General features: G+C 41.0%; 1 protein-coding gene across 1 annotated transcript in view; it reads left to right on the top strand.

Annotated features, from left to right (window-relative positions):
- The first annotated feature begins 5,379 nt into the window (after positions 1-5,379).
- LOC307039473 (52 kDa repressor of the inhibitor of the protein kinase-like) overlaps positions 5,380-22,168 on the top strand; it is a 40,492-nt gene continuing 23,703 nt past the window's right edge. The window contains exon 1 of the mRNA XM_079681569.1: positions 5,380-5,404. The gene's annotated coding sequence lies outside the window, so the exon portion shown is untranslated. The remainder of the gene's footprint in view (positions 5,405-22,168) is intronic.

Here is a 22,168-nt window from a genome sequence, read left to right on the forward strand (position 1 = left end):
TTCTTGGGCTGACCCAGAGCCCACTTTTGTCAGTGTCATTTGTAGACTATCCCTGGGGGGTGCGTTCGGGACAGGGGAAGAGTAAGGAGGCGGTTGTGGAGATACACTGGATAAATCCGGATAAATCAGGGGGGATTGAATTGAGACATCCTGATCCCCTACATTTCCTGTCTGAGACCCCTCTCCTGAACTAGCCGTTCTTGCAGTGCACCCGTTATTTACAGCACTGCTGAGATTTTGTCTCCTCCTGTCTGAGGCCGAGGTGTCCTTCTATAAAATGCGATACGTTCTGCAACATATTGATGTATGTCGTCATCTGTGGGTGGTGGTGTCAGCACACATGCGTCCCTACTGTCCTGGGGGAACAGGAGAGTGCCAACGTCACTAGAGCGTTGAAACTCCCCCCCCTGTGTTTGGGCTGCTACCATGACTGGGGGGTTGTTGACTGGGGGGCGAACCACAATCATCCCCTTCCTGACAATTGCTGCGTTGTGGCAAATCCTCCTTAATTTATCAACCGCCTCTTTCTCTTCCTTTAGTTTCTGACGGGCAAAAAATCCGGGCTTCTGCTCGTTTAGGTTACCCAGTTTCTTTACCAGCTGTCGCTCATACAGATTCAGAGCTGAGCCCAAATTTCCTAGAGTGTCCTCCCCTCCCACTCTATCTTCTTCTATCATTTTATCATGGAGGAACCCAAGGTCGGCACAAACCTTCTTCTTGTCCCCCTGTTTTGTCCCACTTAGAATCAATCCCTCAATCTGTCCCCATTGTTCTCGGAAACTCCCGGGAATTGGGACGTCTAAATCACTTTTGTTGAACTGCCCTTCCATATTGACTTCGCGTGTATTTATCTGACTAGGTTAATATGTGTTCACTAGTAATTTGTGATATACAGGACAATGCTCGTCGTCACTCCTAATGTAGTTATTGTATTTATTTAACTTCCCTGCCCTTGTCTAGACGTGTAAATAGTTTGAGTGTATAAACACATGTATTTGAACTCCACCTTGAGTGATAAATGTAATAACAGAAAAGTACCAATAAAGCGCTTATATAGGAGCAGCGGACTGGCTTATTGAAAGCCAGTTGAGTAGCACTCGAAATGTTTTGGCACCTATAAACCCTGATTATAATTTAATGATCCTGTCTTCTTTGATTGTATGTTCCTGGTGAAACGCAGTTATTGTGAGTTGTTTTGGATTAAAGCGTCTTCCAGGTGTAACGCAATATTGCAAGAGATACTACAAAATACGTCCAGCAGATGGAGCCAACAAACTATACTATTAAGCAATACTCGAACCGCTAGTCTGTCCTTTCTGTGCCACACCCTGTTTGCCACCAGATGGCGGCACCCGACCAGGAATGAGCTCCACCTCACTGAGGGGAGAAATGATTTTGGAAGCAGCAGGCTCAAACTTTGCTTCTTTATCTGACCAGTAAATATTCACAGAAAAATTCCCCGTACAGTCTATTCAGCTTTTATTGTCCGATGTTTATTTCAACAAGTTTAGCAAGCCTCTCAGCGCGCTTCAACACCGTCTTTCAACGATGTGACGCTGACATGGAGTAGTACCCAGGCTCACAGAACTTTTTATCGTGACGTTTGGCTTCATAGATTCAACCCTCACAGAACAAAGGATTAATGAGGTCCGGTCACTTCAAAATTGGTTTTTGAAGGTTGCGTTACTCTCCTTTGGATCACTTATAACATAAATAACTAGTCCCCCGCCCCGTCGAGCTGTGGATTCGTTATTTTGAGTGAGTCTGATATGGAGACTTAATACTACTAAGTGACTACTCCAGGCAGTCTAACTGTGGGGACTCGATACCTCCACTTCTCAAGCCAGGGACTTTAATGCCCTTCTGGCCCGTTAGGAACTTAATATCCTATTTCAACTGTGGGGACTCGATACCTCCACTTCTCAAGCCAGGGACTTTAATGCCCTTCTGGCCCGTTAGGAACTTAATATCCTATTTCAACTGTGGGGACTCGATACCTCCACTTCTCAAGGCAGGGATTGTAATACCCTTCTGGCCTGCAGGCACTTAATATGCTATTGTAACTAAAACACGCATTTGCATTGTTACTATAAAAACACTGTAAACTTCGTCTGACAACCCTAAAATTTGGAATATGGCCAAATCACAGATTTCGAATTAAACTGGCATCTGTTTACCTGTTATTGTCAGAGCTCTGTTGTTAGTTGTCAGAAGAAGCCGAGATGTTTAGCCCTGGACTATTCCGTCCGCTTGCTGCTGGTGGTCTCTTCCCCGAAAACACCCCACTCAGACACGTCGGGTCACCATTTGTTGGAGATTTGGAGGATGTTCAAAACCAACCTCGTCTCCGCGTGTCGTTTGATAAGCTGGGTAAATTCGTAAAAAGGAAGGGATTAAGAAACACCAGAATGCAAGTTAAACAATAATCTTGTTTTAATGATAAAAAGTAACAATACAAATACAAATACAAATACAAAGGAAGTACTTCCTGCTCTTCCTCCAATCTCACGGATCTGGTCAGTTTGAAGAAAAGAAGAGGCTGGTTTAAAGAAAACATAGGCTTATATCCAAAACCCCAGGAGGAGCTATGCGGCTGCCCCCCCCCCCCCCCCCGAGGGGTCCTCCACTTAGAAAAGACAGCCAATCAGCGCGAGCCAGAGGCGACCCTTACATTCGAGATAACAAACCCCTCCTTGCAAGTTTCACATACTTTTGGCATTTTATAAAGATAGTTTTAAGATATAAAAATAACACATGTGAGTTACCTTAACCTCAAACAATACTAACAAGAGGAAAACATCAGCTCTGATCTCAAGCAGTAAAAAGTACCGCACACTCATTTAGCCTGCAGCTCTTCCAGACACTTGAGCTATTGTTCTTTAAGAATATTCCCTGCAGAATCTTTATTTCAAATAAAAGGTTTCACATTGCATATTTCCAGCTTCCTTTACACATACTGCTATTATTAATACAAAGTAATCAACCACACACATATATTTAAAACAAGTAGATTTCCCTGATCATTTGACATGCTGCTTCCATTTCCCATAGAGTAATAAAACATGTTTAAGCTAATTTCTCCACACTGTTTGTAGCCCTCCAGTACCCACATATGAAAGAATAAAAGCAGAGGAATCAAATAAAACACCAATACAGGAATAGTTGATAAATGATTATACAGGACATCTGATCACAGTAAGAAATACACACACATATTCTCTAGGAAGTGACCCTTGTTATAGGTCCGAATGTCCTGTCCCCTGAAAGTCATGAGTTTTGGTTGATTAACAGAAGTTTAATTGTTCTTGTGGCTTAATGGCTTCCCTGAACTTCCCTTCACCCCAAAGTCAGCTTACTAGGAATGAATACATTTTATTGATAAGCTCAAAAGGACGTTTATCTTGGTTACTGCTGGGTGACCCAAGTCTCCAGGCCTGCAGGATGTGTAGGAGATAAACATTAATTCTACAAGACTTTAACTACATTATCTGAAAATGTATCTGGGACTTCCCCTGTTAATTGCAAGGACTATTGATAATTAACAGAGAGACCCTAGGGGCCTCTTCTTGGTATCTGCTAGGCAGAAGTCACTCAATGCAGAAATCACAAGTTTAACACATATTCTATATAAGGTGACATTAAAATGAATATACCAGATTGAACTTTCCTGCCATAACACGTTACTTTAATACTTCAAATAACTCAAATAATACTTCAGAACATGTTTCAAATGGGGGGTGCTGTGGGGATGACACCAGGGCTGGTTCTGACCGATGTGCTGCTAGGCAACATTTTAGCTGGCAATGAAAAACCTCTACAAAAGACCAATACACTGCAAAAGGAGAAATATTTTGACATGGTGGACAGCTTATATAACAAGGCTTCAAATGTATTATATTTTATAACATGTTTTAATTGGGGGGGTGGACTTCACATCCTCTAGGGGGGTCCGGGGGTACGCCCCCGGGAAGATTTTTTTATCATTTTAAAGTAAAATGCTTCAATCTGGTGCACTTTGAGCGCCCAATTAGAGACTGATCTAGGGGGTACAACTCTAAACACCCATATGAAAAAGATCGGTTTGCATTTTATTAATCAATTAAGTAGGTATGTGAACATTTCCAATAACCTACCATAGCCAATAACAAATAGATGTAACTTATTTTATTTGTGTTGTTCCTTCATATCTTATTTGACCAGTTAACATTTATTTATTTATGTATATTTTAGAAAATCTCTCCAGTTTTAAACGATATTTTTGGTTTACTGTCCTATAGTATACATTGCAATGATTTCAAACCTGTTTTTATTTATCCTAATAATTATAAAGGTGTGCCTTGGAAATATTTGTTAACATAAATTGTGATCAAAACGTTTGAGACCCACTGAGATAACTTCGACTAAAGTGAACTATCTAAGCCCTCAGAGTCCTTTACCTCACTGAGCCTCTCAGTCTGACAGGAGAGGACTCTCCCTCCACATTATTGTAGAAACAGCTTCTTATATCCGTTAGCGCAGCAGAAGCTAACAACAATCCCCGCCGGTACCGCGGTATCCCCTCTCTCTATCTCTCTCACTTTGGCTGTGAGCTGCGGGCGCCTGCTAAGCCAACATCCCCTACTTTCATCACTTACAGCGCCCATCGTACAGGGCAAATGGAAAATGTAACCGGGGTGAAAAGGGTGTTATCTTTACTTAATTATGAATGTTGTTACATCAAGGCTGAAAATTCGTTTTTTTTTTTATTATATCTTGTGGAAGTGCAGATCCCCTGTCCTCCACCAGGGGGTGCTGCAGCACCCTCAGCACCCCTACTTCCCACGGCCCTGACAGTGTTGTCATTCTTCTTTGAACACCAATAAGACCGCTAACACCCTATTTCAACAATAATCACACTCCCTGTCATTGACATAATTAATAGATAGTTTAGCTTCTCACCATCATTTTCTGTGGCCAACTGATGTTAACGATCGTAACTGAAAGGCTGCCTGCCAAACGTAAACATTCCGCCACGTGACATTCAGCCAAACTCTCGCGAGAGTTTTACACTAGACGGATCCTTTCTAGCCATAACCGAGGAGGAGAGAGACGCGTCCCAAAACCAGGAAGTAAGCTGCGCATGCATTCCCTCCACAAATAGCAATGAGTATATCTCCATGGGATTTTAGAAAATATCTCCAAATAAGATCTGTGGGAAACGTACCTGTTAGATACATGCACGTTTTGTTCAGCCGGATAATATCCACATGTCTACCCTACTTCTGTAATTTTTGAATCATAAATCTATCGATTAGATTTATAATAGACTTTTGAAACTACAAGAAGATAAGGAGGACTTTTACAAACAAGTAATAGAGATTTTTGTCCAGAAGGATAGCCAAATGGACTTCATCTTCAAGTCAAGGTAAGACCGCAATTTTATTGAAAATGGGATCTTACTAAGAGAGAACAATTCAATATTTAAATGATAAAATTAAAAATGTTGGGTATCCTTTTGTTGAACTGTCTGTTTAAAATTAATCGAAGCATCAGACAAAAAAAGCTATGAAAATAATATTATATTTTGATTTAGGTCAAAATATTATATTTGTAAACCTGAAGAGTCAGTGCCACTGCCTCACCAGCCATGAACCTCACTGCAGAAGCTTATCCAGTATATTGACATCTAAGTTTTCTCTGCCCCACCCCTTTTGTACATATAGAAACGCCACTGGTCACAACAGGACTTAGAAAAGCTTGTCCATGCTTTTATTTTCAGTAGACTCGACTACTGCAATAGTGTATTCACAGGGCTGACAAAAAAATCCATCAGAAAACTGCAGCTGATTCAGAACGCTGCTGCACGTGTCCTCACTAACACTAAAAGAGTGGATCACATCAGTCCGGTTCTGAAATCTCTACATTGGCTTCCAGTCGGTCAAAGAATTGATGTTAAAGTAATATTGCTAGTTTTTAAATCATTACATGGTTTAGGACCAAAGTATATTGTTGAACTCCTACATAATTACGAGCCATCAAGGTGCCTCAGGTCTTCTGGGATGTGTCTGCTACGGTTCCGAGAGTAACAACAAAACATGGAGAGGCAGCATTTAGCTGTTATTCCCCGACAATCTGGAACAAACTACCCAAATCATGCACGTCCGCAGAAACGCTTACTATTTTTAAATCGAGACTAAAAACTAGGACCGGGACTTTAACGCGTTAATTAAGATTAATTAATTACACAAAAATTAACGGTGTTAAAAAAATTAACGCATTTTAATCGCACTTATTTTTGCACCGCGGAACGTTTCTCACTGGATGAGTTTCAGGGGTACCGATTATACTGGAGCACCAACTAACGTTAATGACTTCAGACAACAACAAACCACAGTGAACAATAGTCAAACATGAACGAAGAAGCTGATGAGACCGCTTTGGTTGGCCCCGTGGATGGGACATTTTGTTTTAAAAAACGGACGGCTAGAAGCGTCGATAAGAGCACGGTTGTTTGCAAATCATGCAAAAAGGAATTCGCATATCACCGCAGCACATCAAGCCTCAAGTATCAACTCAATGCAAAAACATATAGCAGCTAGCGTGGAAGCTAGCGTGGACGTTAGCCCGACTCGGAGTACAAGGACCCACACCCAATTTGCGTTGATCAAACAGTGGCCTATGCAACAGAGAGATTTTATTTTTCATCAGGATATTGGAAGAATAGGAGGGAGTGAGGTCAATCACTGGCACTTTTTTATTTTATTTTAAATGGTACACTTTATGTTGAACTATTTATTATGTTGTTGGTGCAACTGGCACTTTATGTTGAACTGTTTATTGTTTTTGCCAAGGTTATTGAGAGAGTTGGACTGAAATGTATTAGATTTTTTAAATCAACTGTTGGTAAATCAACAAAGTCTGTTATGGCCTCTGAAGCAACAGAGAGATGTTTTCTAATAGTCAGGGTTTCCAATGTTCTGAATGTACTTGAAAGTATTGTGTTTTACTTAAAAAACAAAGTGTTATAGTTTACAGAAGGTCTACCTACCTATAGGCTACCTGCATCTCTGAAATGTACTATATTCCTAAATATGCTATTGCTACACTTTATGGCAAAAATTGCACTTTTCTGTTGGTCTTGGTTAAGTACCACCTTGAAAAAAATAAACAATGTTTTGTTGCTTAAGCTTATGTATTCAGTCATTATTCAATGGTATACTAAAATCCATGTGAAAAAAATTGCTTCTCACTGTTCTCAGGTCAAATATTTATATGTGATTAAAAATGCGATTAATTTCGATTAATTAATTACAAAGCCTCTAATTAATTAGATTAATTTTTTTAATCGAGTCCCGGCCCTACTAAAAACATATCTCTTTGCCGCTGCTTTTAATTGAAATGATCATATTCAAACTACAGTATGCCTTTTAAGCATGTATTGTATACCTGTGGTGTTTATTTTTATTATTTTATTATCTTTGCTTTGTAATGTCTGTTGTAAAATGCCATTATATAATGTGTTTTTGCTGTATTTATTCCAAAAAAGTCTTTTAATTTGTTTTGTAAAGCACTTTGAATTGTCGCGTACAGAAAAGTGCTATATAAATAAACTTGCCTTGCCTTGCCTTGCCTAATAATGGAACGAACAACAGGAAACCTTCAAGTTGGACAGAATCCTACGGAGCCCCTAAAGGTTCATGGAGAGAGAAAAAAAACTATCTTGTGCGCACGATATACCTCTCGAAAGTATTTTGTGCGAACGAGAAAGTTACCGGTGCGCCAATTAGGAAGTGGAGCACAGAGGAGACAACCGTTTCATTGCAGACTGTTATGTTTATGTGGAGAAATGGCAGTGCATACATTATTTGAGATATATTTCAAACTCTGACTTCATTTAGGGACATTTTGGCCAGAGGTTTAGAGCTATTTGTTTAAGCACCGGATTCGCAAAACAGAAGAATCTATAAACCAGTCTGCTTTGATCTACTGTATGAATTCCTGTCCGTGACTCTCACAGTATCTGCTGCCCACAGATGTTTTATAGAAGGAAAACCTCCTTCACTTGATGAAATCTCTGCGGCACCAGTGGCCTGTACAACGAAGCAGGATTTGCTATTTAATATTCGTTCATGAAGTATGATGCTGCACTGTCAGCACCAGTGGAAGCCGGCCCATATAGGCGCTAGGGGCACCTCCCCCCCTCTTCCCACATGTTTGATTGTCATTCAAAATAAAAAATAAAAATATATATTTAAAAATATATATATATACGTATATATTTTTATTTTTAATGAACAAGGTAAATATGATATAGTTGGAATCAGTAAAATGTATAATCTATAATAAAATCTCGTTTAAAATTGTTTTACGATGTCTAAAGTTACTGATAAGTCACATGTTTCCTGCCTGGCGTGTATCATTACCCTCTCTCGTCCGGGCGGTAGAAAGGAGCCCTCAGCCAGAGCAGCAGCAGCCAACAAGCTGACTGTTGCTATCTGTAAACTATGCCGCCGTAACATAATTTCAGCCAATCAGCGTCGTCAGATCTGATGCTCAAAGGGCGCCCTGTCAGCGCCCTGGCCTGTTTGTCTGTGAGTTGTTTGGACTCGTATCCAAGGTGACGCTACAGTATAGTTGACGAGGAGCAATGTCTGTAGCACCATGGAGCATATGTGTGGGCTGGAAAGGAGTGAGCAGAGGGTCGAGTTGTCGATTCTTGTTCAGTTTTCATCTTCCTCACCCTCTCAGACTTTGAGTTGCGCGCGCTGCTAAAGAGACGCGCTACCATGGAAACCAAACAATGGTGTAGCTGTATTAAAGTGCGAGTGGAAACAGTCATGAGTAAATCTGATGTTGTCAGAAATCGGGAGAAATGCGGGAAAAAAAATGACCCAGGGAGGAAACCGGGAGAGGGCAACGAAATCGGGAGTCTCCCGCGAAAATCGTGAGGGTTGGGAAGTATGGCACACACACACACACACACACACACACACACACACACACACACACACACACACACACACACACACACACACACACACACACACACACACACACACACACACACACACACACACACACACACACACACACACACACACACACACAAACACACATAATGTTCGTATTTAGTCTCCTGATTTTAAATGGGAATTCAATCATTTGAGTGTTCCCAAAGCACCAGTGTTCTGCAGTTTGTGTGGGCCACAGTTTTTGGAAGATTCATAGCAAACCACACTGAAGATTATGGATTATCTCATATTTTTAGGCCTCAATTAAACACCCCCCCCCCCCTCTAACATGACCAGAATTCATAATTTAAGGGGTAATTACTCAAAAATGTCAGCCGGGGGAGGATCGCCCTGGTTTGGTCACCACTTCCATAGCCCAACCAAAGATATTTTCCACCAGCCGCCACTGGTCAGCACGCTTCTCCATGTTTGTGATTGGTCAAATGTTGCTAACCCCGTCCCTTTCACGTGAACGTGCTCTCAGCCGGACAGAGAAACCCTGGTTGATTTACTGAGTTGATAACCAGCTTCGTAGGACCGCTTAGCGAGATCGCGTTTGTTAGGGTTAGTTACAGTAAGCCGGGTAAATCAAACATATCCAGGGTCTGTTGAACTGGCTTCGTCGTACATGGCACTGGAGGCAGTAACGTGTAACTCAGCAGAATCTGAGAAGAGCAGCACCAGCTGCAAAGAGCTGTGCCTTTTACTGTTTACTTCACTGTGTTTCCCAGAACAGCTGAATAGAGATCAAGGCTGCTACGTTTAACCACACACACCTCAACACACATCGAACTGCCAGAGTATTCCCCCTATTACTTGTTTTATGGAGGAGATGTCCAGGGCGCATGATGTGTGTGTGTTTGTACACCAGCAGTAATTTTAAAAAATCTGGTTCTCCATAGTTATATGTGTATTCCCAAAGTGAAAGAAATTCGTTTAATCTTAATCTCAATGTAGTGCTAGTCCTGCCGGAGTGCACCGGAACAAACGACACTATCATAAACAAATGCCCACACACACACACACACGCCCTGGCGACCGGACATATTCTTCATAAAACTAATAATATGAAGTAATAATTGGGCAGTTCGATGTGTTTTACCATAAGAAAGTATCTTGTGCGAACAAGAAAGTATATCGTGCGCACGAAAAAGTATCTTGTGCGAACGAGAAAATATCTCGTGCGCACAAATTAATAAAGCGTGGGCTCGTTTTATTTATTTTTCTCTCTACACTCTAAAAACAAATGCCCCTTGGCTCAACAAAGAAAGTCAACACAACAGTTTGCATCAATGTTTACTGAGTTAAGACAACTTCTAATGAAATTTTCTTAAAGCAACAAAGTTATTTGAGTTAGGGGAGAAGGTTTTTCCTCTAATTACCACCTAATTAATAATTGGTAGCATAAACACAAGTTTTGAAGTTGATTACTCAAAAGATTAAGTTGTTCCGACTAGTTTTACCGTATGATTTAAAAGGAATTTTAAGTTGTATGTACTTAATTACCCTCATTCGGGATACAAGTTTTTAAGTTGATTACTCCAAAAATGTTGAGTGGTGGGGGAAGCCTCTGGATAGACCTGGTAAGCCCAAACGTGTAGTTCGGGTGAACTGGGAACGTCTGGAGGAGGCCCAAGTTCAGGAGGCCTTCAACTCACACCTCCGGCGGAGCTTTTCGGGCATTCCTGTGGAGGTTGGGGACATTGAACCAGAGGGGTCGGTGTTCAAAGCCTCTATTTCCGAAGCCGCAGTGGGGAGCTGTGGTCTCAAGGTCCTAGGTGCCTCAAGGGGCGGGAACCCTCGAACCTCCTGGTGGACACCGGTGGTCAGGGAAGCCGTCCGACTGAAGAAGGAGGCCTTCAGGGATTTGTTATCCGAGAAGACATGGAAAAGGACTTTCGGGCGGCACCAAAGTTGTTCTGGAAAACTGTCCGACACATCAGGAGGGGGAAGCAGGGAACCATCCAAGCTGTGTACAGTAAGGATGGGACGTTGTTGACCTCAACTGATGGAGTGTTAGGGCGTTGGAAGGAGCACTTTGAGGAACTCCTGAACCCGAAAACTCCGCCCTCTATGTTAGAGGCAGAGCTGGAGTATGACGGGGGATCGACACCAATCTCCCGGGGGGAGGTCACTGAGGTCGTCAAACAACTTCACAGTGGCAAAGCCCCGGGGGTGGATGAGATCCGACCAGAAATGCTTAAGGCTCTGGGTGTTGAGGGGCTGTCATGGTTGACACGTCTCATCAACGTTGCGTGGAAGTCGGAAACAGTACCGAAGGAGTGGCAGACCGGGGTGGTGGTTCCCCTTTTCAAAAAGGGGGATCAGAGGTTGTGTGCCAATTACAGAGGCATCACACTACTCAGCCTCCCTGGGAAAGTTTACTCTAAGGTACTCGAAAGGAGGGTCAGGCCGATTGTCGAACCTCAGATTGAGGAGGAACAATGCGGATTTCGTCCTGGTCGTGGAACAACGGATCAGCTTTTTAATCTCGCAAGGATCCTGGAGGGGGCCTGGGAGTACGCTTATCCAGTCTACATGTGTTTTGTAGACTTGGAGAAGGCGTATGACCGGTTTCCCAGGGAGTCACTGTGGGAGGTGCTGCGGGAGTATGGGGTGAGGGGGTCTCTACTCAGGGCCATCCAATCTCTGTACTCCCAAAGCGAGAGCTGTGTCCGGGTCCTCGGCAGTAAGTCGGACCCATTTCAGGTGAGGGTTGGCCTCCGCCAGGGCTACGCTTTGTCACCAATCCTGTTTGTAATATACATGGATCGGATTTCGAGGCATAGTCGTGGGGGAGGGGGTCTGCAGTTCGGTGGACTAAGGATTGCACCACTGCTTTTTGCAGATGATGTGGTTCTGATGGCTTCATCGGTCTGCGACCTTCAGCACTCACTGGATCGGTTCGCAACCGAGTGTGAAGTGACTGGGATGAGGATCAGCACCTCCAAATCTGAGGCCATGGTTCTCAGCAGGAAACCGATGGACTGTCCACTCCAAGTAGGGAATGAGTCCTTACCCCAAGTGAAGGAGTTCAAGTATCTCGGGGTCTTGTTCTCGAGTGACGGAACAATGGAGCGTGAGATGGGTCGGAGAATCTGAGCAGCGGGAGCGTTACTGCAGTCGCTTTACCGCACCGTTGTGACGAAAAGGGAGCTGAGCCAGAAGGCAAAGCTCTTGTCTACCGCGCCATTTTTGTTCATACCCTCACCTATGGTCATGAAGGATGGGTCATGACCGAAAGAACGAGATCGCGGGTACAAGCGGCCGAGATGGGTTTTCTCCGCAGGGTGGCTGGTGTCTCCCTTGGGGATAAGGTGAGAAGTTCGGTCATCCGGGAGGGACTCGGAGTTGAACCGCTCCTCCTTCGCGTCGAAAGGAGCCAGTTGAGGTGGTTCGGGCACCTAGTTAGGATGCCACCTGGGCGCCTCCCTAGGGAGGTGTTCCAGGCACGTCCAGCTGGGAAGAGACCAAGGGGTAGACCTAGAACCAGGTGGAGGGATTATATCTCTTCGCTGGCCTGGGAGCGCCTTGGGATCCCCCAGTAAGAGCTGGTTGATGTGGCCAGGGAAAATAAAGTTTGGGGCTCTCTGCTGGAACTGCTACCTCCGCGACCCGACCACGGATAAGCGGGAGAAGATGGATGGATGGATGGATACTCCAAAAATTGAGTTGTTCCAACTTGTTTTACCTTATGATTTAAAAGGAATTTTAAGTTGTATGTACTTAATTACCATCATTGTGAACACACGTTTTTAAGTTGACAACCATTTATAAATTAAGTTGCTCCAAATATATTATGTGCAATAGTTTTTTTTCTTATCTTTTTCATGTTTTTGCCTCTTAAAGAAAAAAATTAATTGATTCCACAACAAAAATATTAGGCAATTCACTTTTTATTTTGAACTGCAGTTGTTTATTTCAACACATGATGTTTCAATCAGGAGAGACTGCATTTTTGTTCCAACTTGTTTTACCGTATGATTTAAAAGGAATTTTAAGTTGTATGTACTTAATTACCATCATTGTGAACACACGTTTTTAAGTTGACAACCATTTATAAATTAAGTTGCTCCAAATATATTATGTGCAATAGTTTTTTTTCTTATCTTTTTCATGTTTTTGCCTCTTAAAGAAAGAAATTAATTGATTCCACAACAAAAATATTAGGCAATTCACTTTTTATTTTGAACTGCAGTTGTTTATTTCAACACATGATGTTTCAATCAGGAGAGACTTCATTTTGTTTGAACATTTATTGACACATGCCATATGATAAGGTGCACGAACACCTGAAATCACAGCTGACTGCAGGAGAGAGGAGAACTATTTTATAGTTTGGCTGCAGCACGCTGATTGGCTGCTGGAGAATGAGGTGAAATGTAATAGTTTAAAGAGAACGCCTGTGATGAGCTGATTATATGCAGCTGCGGAGTGAATGTATATATACCAAGTCTTCCTGAAAGAACTTGCGCTGAGCTTCATTTAAATCTTGAAAAAAAAGATAAATAACACAAATTTAAATTGCCTCACAAATAATAAATAAACACATTAGCCATATTACCATGGGAAATGGGGACACAGCAAATAAATGCTGCCATCACATCGAAGTTAGAGGCCTTTGCATATTTAAAACCAGTGCCAAATATGTAAAATCTGTAAAGTTTTTGTAAAACTACAGTAACAAACTCTCAATGGCCACCAATCTGCAGATCACACACATCAATTTTACAAACGATGTAACAAAGATGTTTACACTGCCGACAGTCATTATTTCAAACAGTATGAACACATTTAACGCAGAATGCTTGCTCATTCATTTGTTTCCCCTCGACCACGATGGTTGCCATCGTATGGTCAGATCCTGGTGGACCGGTCACTGATGAAGGCGATATTCATGTCCTTTTGAAGCACATTAAATAATACGTTAGCACATAAGAGATAATGAATTAGGTAATTGCATACTTTTTAAACTGTCACTCTTAGCTAATTCAGAGCCATTATTACCAGCTGCTAAAGCAACGCTGGTATTGTTTTCACCTATTGAGTCTGCATGTGTGTGTCACCATGGCAATGTGGTCCTGAAGACACACAGAGGTGGTTTTGAGTACTTTGCCTCGTGTTTAAATGCATGTGGACAGATTTTGTCAATCACAACCGTGCACGTTTTAGTGTACCTTCTCATCTTTTTCATAGGTTCCATACAATATTTGAACTGGTTAAGTGAAGAGCAGAAGCCACTTTTCAAATTGTACACAATCCTTTTCCCATGCCATTGCTGTCAACACCTATCCATGCTGAACGTTGCTAAGATATTATTGATTGGGGTGTGGCCAAAAGTGCAATATGCTTCAAAATGTAACTGACAGAGAGCAGTGCTTTTGTCCTGTGCCCATGGATTTTATTTTATTTCAAGATTTTTAATTACATCGCTAAACTCCTTGAAAAGGTCCTCTTCCTTTTCTCCAAGGTGCACGACAAGGCAGCGGATGGCTATAGTTCTCTGCGTACTTCAATTGTATTGTGCTATTTTTGAAAAAGGAAAAAAAAGAGAAATTACCTCAATGAATATATTCTGAATGGGTGACTGCCAACAACTTGCATTTCAATGACAACTCTAAATAGCGATCCTACCTCAAGAAGCATGTCCTTGATCTGCTTCACCGAGATTCATTTTTAATAAAAAGCGATATCACAATAGTAACCAAAGTATTTTTACTCTCACAGTAGCCTACTACTTTGTATCCTCTCACATAACTATTCACAGTCCAAAGGCTGCTAATTTTGGTCCAACAGCAATTTGCCTAATACAGTGCTATCTACTGTATTTGAATGACAAAAGATGACACTCACCTTAAAATGTCCTTTGTATATTTCTATTTGTCTTAACTTTCGGAACTTGTCCAGGCATGTTAAGTGGGAGTGGACTTGAAATCCTTAACTCAAGGTGTAGAACAATTAAGTTATCAAACCAATTGCATTACTTACTACAACTTGAATTTTGTTTTAAGTCAATTAACGCAGAAATCAGAGTTCAAATTACACACAATATTAAGTTGATGTAATTACCAACATTATTACGTCAGCACAACTTATAAATTAATGTTTGTAACTTACATTTTTTATCTAATTCAATTAACTCACATTTTTATCTTGCAACCATGCATTTAATTAAGTGGAGGTGAAAGGTCGCCTGAATTCGTTTTTATAGTGTATGAACCCTCCAGGGCTCCCTACAGAATATAGAAATGACATAATGCAAACTGGCACCATTGTGTTTCTGGCTCAGGTGCAGATGGGTTTCCAACTGCTTCAATCTGCAGGTTTTATTTAATTTTACGCCAACACAGTATTTAGTTTAAATAAAACAATCTGCTCATTTAAAAAGCAAGAACTGAAACCACATTTTATAGACACTAAAAATAAAGCGCCACACTTCAGTGGGTGTCATTCAATAAGCCTAATGAAACCCTGGTGGAAAATAATGACACTCTAATTCTTAGCATAATGACTGGGTCAAGGCCAAAGCTAGTCTCTGTTTAAATGCAGCCGTTATTGTTGGCTTTAAGTTAAACAAGCATCAAAGCACAGCTGTTACTGTGGTGTCTCAATACTTCGTGTTTTAGATATCCATAAGCCTGATAGTGTTTGACTAGTTACATTTTGCACAACTCAGAAACATCCATATGAGCAATGCAGTTTACTTCATAGCTTTGGCAAATGTTTGAATACTTATCCTATACTAATCTAAAAGTAATGTTCATGCAGGGCAACTCAGTACCAATACAATGATTCAGAAAAAAGCAAGCTGGTAAAAGTCAGTTTGACTTTAATTGACTGGATTTATTTCAAAAGTTGGCTTTTTAAGACTTGAATACTATTGTGCAATACATGTGTACATATATATTTAAGAAGTACAATATAAGAAAAGCACAAGTTTCATGTCTGGGCTATATTCCATTATACTTTTTTTAATTTGATAAGGGTTTCAAAATGGACAACGGGTCGCAGTTGACCCCCGGGCCGTAGTTTGGACACCCCTGCACTAGAGCAAAAGAGAAAATCCCAAATAGCATGATAGGGCCCCTTTATTCATTACTAAAAGAAATCATATGTGGTTGAAGACAACAAATAATAATAAAATCAATGATACAAACATTTAGGGGGAAATGTTATGGTTGTCAGAAAATTAATAATTGACTGCAAGACAGTTTGGCAAATCTTTAATTGATCTTTAATTCCCCAGAGACAAATTTGAATAATATGCAATGCTTGCCTATCTACACATTCTGGAAAGATTTAACAGGTTCAATGTTAACATAATGTATTCCAGGGGGCATTTCTTTATATTGTATTTGTTTGTCTGTCTTTCCTGTTAAAGAAAAAGTAATTATAGTTAAAAGAACAATCATTTCTAGACTGTTGATAACCAGCATAGTTTTGTTTTGTATCTGAGGATGGTGTGTGTCAGTCAGGCAGTGACATGAAAAACCGCCAAAATAAGATTGTGAGCTGTCAGGTTGAAGACAAAATATCATGTTCTTGTCTTTTCCACATGTTCCCTCATATCTTTCTGCAGCTGTAACACAACATATTTGATTAATTTATAACTAAATTAGCTAATTATTACTTGTAATATAAAAAACCTATTAATCAGCTTTCAAGGGGGATTTGTGAAAACCTGTGCAATATAAAAAAAACTTTTAAAATGTTTTTATCATGATATTAACGAAAAGGCAAGAACCAAAATCGAAATCAAATATAAACACCTGATGAACAAGAACAAAAAAAACATTCGGAGATTTAATTGGATCTGTAACATCTCAAATACTGTTTTGTGATGTAATGAATGAATAAGACAGAAAATAATTACCAGTAGCTAAGAACAATTGGATAACCATCCGGCAGAGATTCACCTTTTGTTTAATTATGACCGAAATGCACTGGTGATGACACAACCACCAAACATTTAATATATAAAAGTTTATTCTCATTTGGCTCACTATATTACTCTCAACTCATTTTGCAATATGGAGAAGGTTCATGGTGAATACAAGTAGGATACTGAAAAGAGTCATGTAGAATAGAATAGAATCGGAGGGATGAAACCCCTCTTTAATGGTCACACATGCAGAGTACACAGCACACACAGTGAAATATGTACAGAGCAATGTGGGTGGAATTAATCGCCAGTGTACAATGTTCACGGAAATATGAATGGGTGGTTCAAAATTCTTCAATAGTATCACATTTCATCACAACTGCCAAACAATTGGGGTAAGATATAAAATGTAATGCATTTTCAAATCCCCCCCTTGGTAAAGCATGAAAACTGTATAAAATAAAATCATTCAGACAAGAATATATTTGTATTAAGTATGACTACTGTTTTTATGAATAATGTTTTGCTCAGTTCTTAATGTGCTTATGTAACTAAAGTGTGTATAAGTGTGTTTGACTTAATGTATGTCAACCCCAGAAAATATGGACAATACTTGAGAGACCATTATGAAGAAGGAAAGAAAGCTAAATATATTCATATTAATAAAGAACTCCTGTTGTGTTTCCAACATATTGTTTGCTAATACCAAGCCTGCATATCACTCTATCTATGGGAACATAAATTATTCAAATGCAGCCAATGTTAACTTGAGTGGTAGAGCGAGGCCAAGGCCAAGATTTGACCTTGGGTCCGGCAGGAAAGTTGTCCATGTGGCTGCTACAACATGCAGGCAGCAGGGAATAAAGTTGCTTCTCACAGTGAGTCCTGGACTCATTTTAGCTCTGGGTTAACCCACATTCACTTCTCACTGTTTCACACCTCTCCTGGACTGCATTTGAATCAGTCTTCACACATTTGCTGTAGCAGTGACAGTACAAACAGAAATAAACTCTTATACATGTGTACATTAGCCTAGTAAAAACTGATACAAGTGTGCTCTATATTCACAAAACAAATCACAATTTCAATAGTGTTTAGAATGCAATTTTAAAGAGGTCCTATTATACTTTTTGGGGTTTTCCCTTTCTTGTAGTGTGTTATGTAGGCTTGTATGCATGCAAATGGTCTGCAAACACTTTTGCTTCTATGGGCTAGCGTTTCAACACATTGTACATTACATTACATTGCATTTAGCTGACACTTTTATCCAAAGCGACTGACAATAAGTGCATTCGACCAGGAAGATACAACCTTGAAGAAAACAGAATCATATAAGTACATCAGGTTTCATAGAGCCAAACATTTCAAGTGCTACTCAACTGGCTTTAGATAAGCGAGCCATTTCTTAGTATATAAGTGCTTTGTTAGTAATTCAATCGCTCGAAGTGGAGTCTAAAGGTTTTTTTCCCACCTTTTGTAGACTTCGCCCACTGCGTTTTTGAGCTCTTCCTCAGTTTGCCCTAAAGGAACTCTCTCTGCTTAATTAGCCGCTGCCTTGGTACATTAGATGCTAATTTCACACAGACGTTTGGTTACAAAAGACATTAAGACTATACAGTGGCATCTTCTTTATACAATAATCTTACCCTTTATCTTATATTTACTGCAGTATCTTCATTGTTGCACACACTGTATCCATGAGTGCGTACTTTACACTCTTCTGTGCCCGTTGATGTATATACTGTATTTTGTAACAAGATTTGCATGGGTGTATTATGGGACAATACATCTGATGGTCTCTTAATTTCTTTAAAGTGGCCCTATTATGCTTTTGGGGGTTATTCCCTTTCATGTAGTGTGTTACATTACATTGCATTTAGCCGACGCTTTTATCCAAAGCGACTTACAATAAGTGCGTTCGACCGACAAAATACAAACTTGAAGAAAACAGCATCATACAAGTACATCAGGTTTCATAGAGATAAAACATTTCAAGTGCTACTCAACTGGCTTTAGATAAGCCAGTCCTTTATTAGTATATAAGTGCTTTGTTAGCAATTCTATCACTCGAAGTGGAGTCGAAAGAGATGAGTTTTCAGTCTGCGCCGGAAGATGTGCGAGCTATCTGCTGTCCTGATTTCAATGGGGAGCTCATTCCACCATTTTGGAGCCAGGATAGCAAACCCACGTGTTTTTGCTGACGGGAACTTGGGTCCCCCTCGCAGTGCGGGTGCAGCGAGCTGTTTGGCTGATGCAGAGCGGAGTGCAGGTGCTGGGGTGTACGGTTTAACCATGTCCTGGATGTAGGAAGGGCCAGATCCATTCGCAGCATGGTACGCAAGTACCAGTGTCTTGAAGTGGATTCTAGCAATTACCGGAAGCCAGTGAAGGGAGCGGAGGAGTGGCGTGGTGTGGGAGAATTTTGGAAGGTTGAAGACATCATTTGCTAAGAGGCGGGATGTTTCCAAACACCTCTCAGTTTTTGACCAATCATAACAGAGCCGGTCAGTTAACCAATCAGAACAGACTGGGCTCTGGTTTCAGACAGAGGGTTAAAAGGCAATATGAGAAAATAAAGTCCTTTTGGAACATTACAGCAAGGAATCATGACACAGAGGCACAGAATGCAAATATGAACCTGAAAATGAGTAAAATATATTCTCTATAAGTTAAAATTGGTTGAGTTTGTTTGAGAAGGTGAAGCAATCACTGAAAAAAACCTTGGCTTGATTATCAAGAATATCACACTTAAGACACAAACGTGTTGCTCTGTGATTTTAACATTGCATAACACATCTGGGTTGTAATTATCATGAATGAAAAGCATTGCACATGTGGTTACACAGTGTTTGATAACAGTGAACCACATATTTTATATGTCAGGACAGAGCCAAACATCTCTCTAGTACAACAATCAATTAGAAGACAATACTGTATGGGCAAGAGGGAGGATAAATGGAGGGTCCATCAGTACAATCTTCAGTAGGGTTCACAGGAGGATGTGAAGTGAGACCTGGTAAACTGCAGGCATTTTCACCCTTTCACACAATACAGTATGCTTTTTTTAAAGGTACAATACAATTATGACTAAGGCTTTTTCACCAACAGTTATTTATAAATGATAAAATGACGACTCTTCCGACCCTCTAAGATACTACTGTACATAGAAATGCAAATGTTGCATAATTGAATTACTTAATTTTTTTTAATGGCTTATTTAAAGTGGACCTATCATGCTATATTTGAAGAATATAGTGTAGGACCATACCTATCAGGGCTCGACATTAAGGGCTGCCCGATGGCCCAGGGCCATCTAGTATTTAGCTCGGGCAATGAAGCCTCACCTGCTGGTTGCCCGATCGGGCAATCTATTATGCCCAGTGCTTGAATTGGGCCGGTACTCACCGGTACGCAGTACCGGCACTTCTGATTTTTACCCATGTGGTACCGGCACTTCTTACTGAGTACCGGCAAGGTGCCGGTACTCAGTAAAATGCCGGTACTCAGCCGCCGGCAATATACGTATATATTGTAAACGCAACGCAGCGCAAATGTGGGTCTGACTCTGCCTCACAGAGGGTGACTGGCTGTCTACATGACGTGGCCTGCCGACATTGCCACTTTCATACAGATCATACTAATGCCCTCCATTGGTCTCTGTGTGTCATTCAAGCTCGGGAGGGTGTGTGTTGGTGTATGTGTGGCGCGTAGGGTGGCCATCCTTCCGGTTTTAGGTCGGACAGTCCGGTTTTCAATGTCTGTGTCCGTCTGCCGGCGCAGCCTTGAGCCGGACGCTCATTTGTCCTCCTTTTGAGGTGATCCCCATTTTATACTTTTAGGGTATAAAAAAAAATAGACAATTATACAAAGAAATACAAAAAATAAGTTATGTGTAAGTATATATCCCTGTAAGACTTGTGGTCTTACAAATTATTGGCTGAATGTGATGTCAAATAAATATCTTGTATTTCATTGGTTAATAAACGTAAACAATTAGCCATGTGCTTCTTGACGTCACGTTCACGGCATGGCACTGTGGCACAGAGTGACGTTAGCGCTAGCAGACTAGCTCATGAGCCAACTCCGCCTAGTTAGCGGTAGGTTAAACCGCAGAAATGCCGAAACGAAAGACTTCATTTAATCCTGAATGGTCGAAAGAGCATGGATTCCTCACAAAAAGCCGAAAGGACGACTTCCATGCTTTTTGCACGTTGTGTCGTTGCGATGTGGACGTAAGTAGCAAAGGAAAAGGTGCTGTCGACAGACATGCTAACACAGATAAGCACAAAAGCAACGATCAAAGCGCAGGTGCCTCTTCACTTTTATCGTTTTTCCGTGAAGCTTCATCGCCTCAAGATGACAAAATCTCCGCAGCAGAACTTTGTAAAGTTTATCATGCCGTCAAGCATCACCAGTCATACAGGAGTGTAGACTGTGGAATAAAAGTTGATCGCACAATCTACAACGACTCATCAATAGCAAAAGGGATGACCTGTGGAAAAACAAAAGCCAAAGCTTTGTGCGAAAATATCCTAGCACCCTACTCTGTCCAGACGCATGTGGATTACATAAAAGAAAATGATCTGCATTATTCAGTGGCAAGTGATGCATCAAACAAAGGTACGATCAAGTGTTTCCCCATTGTACTGAGATATTTTCACTTTGAGGAGGGCGTGCAACATGCACTGTTGGATTTTTACAGTGATAGCAACGAAAAGTCGGAAGCTATAACAAATCAGCTGCTATCTAAACTGGAGATGTCTGGACTAGATGTGAAAAAAATGTCAGCATATGCAGCAAACAACGCCAGCGTTAACTATGGAAAACACAACAGTGTTTATCAGAAACTGAAACAGGCTCAAAAAGACGTGCTCGCTGCAAACTGTTTAGCCCATATTCTGCACAATGCAACAAGATATGCAGCAAGCAACTTGGATATTGACATTGAAAATGTTGTGCTTAAGGTGTATAGCCATTTTAGCATCTCAGCTAGCAGAACGGCGCAGTTGAAGGAATTCTGCGAGTTTGTGGAAGTGGAGGAATGCAATCTGCTGCGGCACGTTGTCACGCGATGGTTGTCTCTGCTGCCATCTATTGACAGAATCCTGAAGTGTTGGAGACCCCTGACCAGCTACTTTCAGAGTCTAGGTGAGGAGGAATGCTCCAAGATTTTGTGGAAATGCTTTGGAGAGGATGGCAACGAAGTATCTGAGATGTATTTTCTCTTCCTCAGTCACATTCTGAAAGTGTTTTCAGACTGCATTGAAGCACTCAAGGCCAAATTATTCAGCATAAC

The sequence above is a fragment of the Notothenia rossii genome, assembly GCF_949606895.1.
Source record: "Notothenia rossii genome assembly, chromosome: 5".
Lineage (NCBI taxonomy): Eukaryota > Metazoa > Chordata > Actinopteri > Perciformes > Nototheniidae > Notothenia > Notothenia rossii.